Genomic DNA, 6000 nt, shown 5'->3' on the forward strand with positions numbered 1-6000 from the left:
TATTTGGTTTCCTCTAGCCAAGGACGACCGGCTGCTCGCCCTCCCCCTCTTTATGAATCAAGCGACAAAATTAAGAGTACGCTGGCCTCTCCCTGGCCGCACAAGAACAGCGAGTTCTCTCAGAGAAGGGGCCAGGCCTGTCTTGTTCACTGCAGGGCTTGGCACATCCTAGGTGCTCATAGAATGTGCATTGAATGAATGAATGAAAACGCTGAACGGTCCAGTCTGAGATCTTAAAGGTGCATTTTCGCTAAGGTGTTCCAAGCTGAGAAGGCTACTCCGGTCCCCTGCACCCCAAAACTGGCTACTAGAACCCAGATGATGTCTGTGATCCTTCTACTTCTCTCCCCTCATTTTCCAATTCCAGGAGTAGACACAAGGGGGAAACTAAGAGAAGTGAGCTATATGGGGTGGGGAATGGTCACTAGACAGGTAGAATGGCAATCACCATATTCTCTAGTAACTTCTGAGCTGCTCTGGCTGTCAATGCAAAAAGACAAAACCAAAAACCAGCCCTGCTGCGATCCAGAAAGCTTTCTTTGCGTTGGTGGTATAGTGGTTAGCATAGCTGCCTTCCAGAAAGCTGTCTTTGAGTGCTGCCTCTTGCCACCTACCCACCCCACGATCTTATCACCAGTTTCATCACTACTCCATTATTTAACCTCTTCCTGGCCACCCCCCACCCCTCACCCAGGGAGGAATTTCAGCCTCCCAGCCCTCCAGGCACAGACTCTGGCATCCTCAGTCAGAAGCCCTCCTGGTGCACTGAGGTCTTGGTCCTTGGAACCAGCAGGGGGGCCTTCTACCTTTCATGGTATCTTAGAGGTGAACTCAGAAAGAGTGAGCATGTGCCTGGGCATGAGAACATGCATGTGGGTTTGCCTGTGACCAGTGAGAACATTCTGGGCATGCTGTTTTCCCCATGAAAACCTCCACAGACCCCCTGCCCAAGTCCCTTCAAACATGTCTTTTCTAGGAGAATGAGAAGCATAGCTGGTTATTTCTGTGTGCGTTAAGTCATTTGTGGGTTGATCAGCCCATGCCTCCCTATCTCCCTTCATCTCTCCCTCCATCTCTCCATCCATCCATCTATCCATCCATCCCTCTGCCATAGCTGAAAGCCAAGGCTCTCCCACCCAGTTCTCCTGCAAGGGTGCGGGGCATCTTTCCAGCCAGAAGTGAGGTGGATGACTCTGAAGCCTGGTTCTGGTCTTTGCTCTCCCCTTGCATTATTTCTTCTTCGGCTAAGGCTCCTCCGGCTTGCTGATTGTCCCTCCATCACTGATGTGTCTGGCAGTATCTCTACACTTCTGATCACTTTAATGTACCAGGAATAGTGGGTGCAGCCAGTCCCTCTGCTTCAAGTCCTGATTCCTGTCCCCAGCCCTGGCAGACACACCCCTTGGCTGTCCCTTCTCTCTCCCAGTGGCACTGTCCCACTTCACCCTCTTGGAAGCAGCTTCCCCCTTCGATGGGCTCTGCACACAGCCTGGGAAGGGGGAGTGGTGACAAAGTCTTTGTCAAGGCCAAGTGCTCAGTGTCACCTCCTCTTGGAGACCTTCCTTCACCACCCTAGCATCTGCCTGGTTATTTCCTTGATCGTCTCTATTCTGACCTGACATTTTATCCCACATTTATCAACCTACTTGTTTTATTGTCTGTCTTCCTACCAGAACGTGAGCCCATAGCTACTCTCGCCCTAGGAGGAAAATACAGGGCTTGGCACATAGCACCACTCAGCACTCGATAAATATCTATTGAGCAAGTGACTAAATGAGTGAATGAACCAGTAAGTTGAATGAACAGATGAAGAATACTGGAGGAGAAATGTCGCAGTAACTGCCCAGTCCCTACGGCTCAGGGCGGGAGTTCTTGAGGCTGGGGTGTAGAACTGAGTTGGAGAACGGGGAGGCATGGACTGGAAGTCCTTTCTTTCAAAGGGGAGGACGGATTCGGAGCCGCCCCCTTTGGTCTGAGCTCCCTCCACCCCATCCTGCGCTGCAGTCTCCACCTCCTACAGACAGTGGAGCTGGGGAGGGGAGCAGCTCTGCTTATCTGCTACTTGACTTCTCCTGACAGTGCCCCAAGTCTTGGCCCCCCGTGTGGGTAAAACCGGGACCATACACACCTCACCGAGTCATGTACTACTTGGCTTGCACTGGCCACTTTGTAAATGCCAGGAGGCAACAAAGATTGCTCGAAAGGTTGGGGCTAATGAATAGACATTTTGGACATCTGCAGAGGGGCAGGAAGTGTCAGGGTATGAAGGGGGAAGGCCAGGGATCTTACAAATCTTGGGCAGAAATGCTTCTGCTCTGCAGACCCGGGCACACAGACCTCACATTCCCAGCAGGACATAAATTAGCAACTGTGTTTTGGACAACTGTTAAAAGTCAGCTCTTGCACACAGATCTTAGCAGTCCTTGAAACGGCCCTGTGATGGTACTATTATCCTCATTTTACAATGATTAAAAAAATATATATCGAAGCACAGAGAAGTGAAGCGACTGCTTACAGTCACACAGCAAAGCATACGACTTGGGATTCGAATTCAAGTGACTTGATCTCAGAACCCACGCTCTTAACCACTGCGCGTTATCTGAGATCTCTGCGGCGACGCGGGTGGAAAGGTTCCGAGCCCTCTCGGCCTACCGGGAGCTCAGAGAAGCTCCCCCTTCGCCAGTGCCGCGGGCATAGGGGCGAGGGGCTGGGGGCGCTCGCCAGCCTCGGCGGCACGCGCGGACCCTGGTCCTGTGGTGGAGGACCAGGCTATCGCCCCGAGGTCTGTGCCAGCGTTCGCCACCGGCGTCCAGCCTTCCAGCGTCTGCCCGATCTCCCAGGAATGCAGACACCTGGTCACCTTCCTGCATTCGGCTCCAGCCCCCGCGCAGCCCCCGGGACGGCCGCGCCCGCTGTGGGATGGAGCCCGGGAGGGAGGCACTCCCCACCAACATTCTCCGAAGACTCCAAGGCCACACGGCATGGGCGGGCGCACCCCCGGCAGTCCGCACCCTATTGCGCCAGGCTGCCCGGGGCAAGAAGCAAGGGTCTCTTAGGCGTTTTGAGCCGAGGGAGGACCTCGCGAGGGGCCACCAGGCTCCTATAGCGCCGGGTCGCCTGCGCTTCCTCCTCGTCCACGGCCCCTATCTCTCACCCGGACCGGTACTCCCCGTTTAGGTGTTTAGCGTTCGCGGAGTCTGGCCCCTGGTCGGCTCCCTGGTGGCGCACGATAGGGGATTCAGCGCGGGGAGAGGCCCCAGAAGGACCTCCTCTTCCCCATTCTCCGCTTTCTAAGGCCGGCGAACGAGGGTCCAAAAGGAGGTCTGCATTCAGGGACGTATCTTCATCCATATGGGAAAAACACTAACTCCCGAAATGCGGGTAAACGGGGCGTTCTAGTGGGTTCTAGACGCTTGCACAACTGTTCGGTCGGGAGGGTCAATGAAATACAAAGCTGGAGGGATGAAGGTTTTTAAAATGACCAGGCGCGACGCCCCGACCCGCAGGAACGCATCCCTCCACCGCCCTTCCCCGCCCCCACGGTGCGTTTCTGGGACCTGCCTTCCCGGTCGCCCTGGTACTTTTCAGCGTGGGACTGGGGCTCCTGTCTGAACGCGCGGTCCAGGCGCACGACAGAGCCTGGCTCCCTGCTCCCCACTTATCCGCAGGGGCAGAGCAAAGAGCTCAGGGCAGGGAGAGAGAACTGAGAGGGCCACAGCTGGCGAAACTGGGGTCTGGCGAACCCCCCCGGAAAACCCGACTTGGCTGGAAAGTTCGTGAGGGGAGGCCTGGACATCGCCGGGGCGACCGCCTTAATCCTGGATCCGGAGAGGAAGTTGGAACCGGAAGTCCTCCTAAGGGGGGTCCTTGCACCCCTTGCATATCGGTTACAGCCCAGGAGAACACAGATCATTCACCTCCGCAGATAATTCCCAAACGTCATTAGCCAAAACCCCAGCCAGGTGTTGGGACTGGAGCCCCGTGTCCCCTCTTTGTCTTCTCCCCTGTCCCTTCTCTCCTGGAAGCCATTCCTCTAGGGTTTCAAAAAGATGGGCGGTGGGAAGGTGGAGGCCAGAACACACCAGCTCGCTTATACAGGAGTACTGTGGCGCCTTGTGGGCAGAAATGAGGTCTCATTTCCTGGGGGTGCTTGCTGGGTGGAGAGGATCTGCCCTTCCCTGCTCAGCCTTAGTTCTAGGGAAGTATATTTCGAAACTTTCTACCCATTTCCCCGCTGGGGAGATGGAGGCTTCAGTGATGGAGGGAAGGGAGAGTGGATGGCCAGAGGGGCCTCTGTGCCCTGTGCGCTGGGACTGTTGAGCTGACAGACCACAGGTCTCTTACTGTAAGGGGTGGTCTTCCCAATCTACCGCTCAGAAAACTGAGCTGGAGCCAGGGAGGGGGAGAGGTGAATGGGACAGGCTAGGCTTCGGATTCTCCCTCTCTCTCTCTGGGATCCTTGGGGTCAGCCCTGGGGGGCCCTTCCCCTCCGCCCTCCCTTCTCCACTCCGCTCCTGCCCACGAATCCCTGGAGCCTGCTGGCACCACACCCTCTCAGTGCCCTGACCACACTCTGCTGCCATCACTGGGAAGGGGCGGGGAGCACGGCCCCTAATTCCCTTTTCTCCTCTCCCACAACCCGAGAGTCCTTCTCCTCTAAGGTTTCGTTTGTCCCCTTGTCCCCTCCCTCAGCCCCAAGAATTCGTGGGCAGCCAGCAGCAGTTGTGACGACTCTAATTCCTGCAGTCCCCCCAGCGCTGGTCTCATGGATGGTGGGAGGGGCTGGAGGACAGAGCTGGGCTCAGGAGCCTCTGTGGCAGGCCTCTGGGGCTGGAAAAAAAGCGGGGGAGGGTGGTTCAGGGAGGAGGCAGAATTAGTGATTCCATTAGTGGTCAAGAGGCCAGCTGTAGATTCAAGTTTGAATCCCATTTCTGCCACTTTTTCTCTGTGTAACACAGGCTATGTAACTTCGCTCATGGGCCTCAGTTTCCTCTCCTGTAAAGTGGGGAGATTAGTAGCACCTATTTCATTGAACAGCTGCCAAGATGAAATAAGATCATGCTCACTTAAGGAGTTTTCTAGTATCAGCAATGGTAATCTCCTTTCCGTCTGGAACACTCTGCTCTTTTAAACTTCACAGCCCAGACTTAAGGAACCAGAAATAACCAGTTGGACTTCCTGCCCTTCAACCATCTTGACAGCCGGTCATATTTATCTTTCAGACCACAGCTCCTCCCTGGTCAGGGTCTTTTAAAGCACCAGGAGTGAAAAGGCCAAAGGATTTTTCAGGCTCTGCGGTCCAGCCATTCCTGATAGTTGGTGCAGGTAAGATGGAGGCTGTGCGTTGTGTTTTGCGGAGGGGTAGCTGCGCCCCGGCTCAGCCCCACCTCAACGCTTTCAGCAGCAGCGCCTTCACCTCTCTTGCTGCTGCTGCTGCTGCAAAGTCGCTTCAGTCGTGTCCAACTCTGTGCGACCCCATAGAGTGAGCCCACCAGGCTCCCCTGTCCCTGGGATTCTCCAGGCAAGAACAATGGAGCGGGTTGCCATTTCCTCCTCCAATGCATGAAAGTGAAAAGTGAAAGTGAAGTGGCTCAGTCGTGTCCAACTCTTAGCGACCCCATGGACTGCAGCCTACCAGGCTCCTCCATCCATGGGATTTTCCAGGCAAGAGTACTGGAGTGGGGTGCCATTGCCTTCTGTTCCCTTGCTTCTCTGTAAACTCATGACTGTCCTGTGGTGGAGGGTTTATGTCATCGCTTTACAGGCAGGGAAATGGACGCCCCTTGCCTACAGCACACTTTGAGCAAGAGGTCAGGATGACCCTCAAATACGGGGCTCCTGGCTCCCAGGCCTGGTATGTTTGTCCCAGCGTCCAGAGCACGCAGGGGCCTCAGAGACAGGGCCCAGGGGTCTGGCCACAGCACCTCCTGCCTGTTCCTCCTCCCCGCACCGCCTGCCTCCAGGCGGTGAGGTCTGGGCCCCAGCACCTGTCGAAGGAGC

This window comes from Bubalus kerabau, chromosome 15 (genome assembly GCF_029407905.1).
Source record: "Bubalus kerabau isolate K-KA32 ecotype Philippines breed swamp buffalo chromosome 15, PCC_UOA_SB_1v2, whole genome shotgun sequence".
NCBI lineage: Eukaryota > Metazoa > Chordata > Mammalia > Artiodactyla > Bovidae > Bubalus > Bubalus kerabau.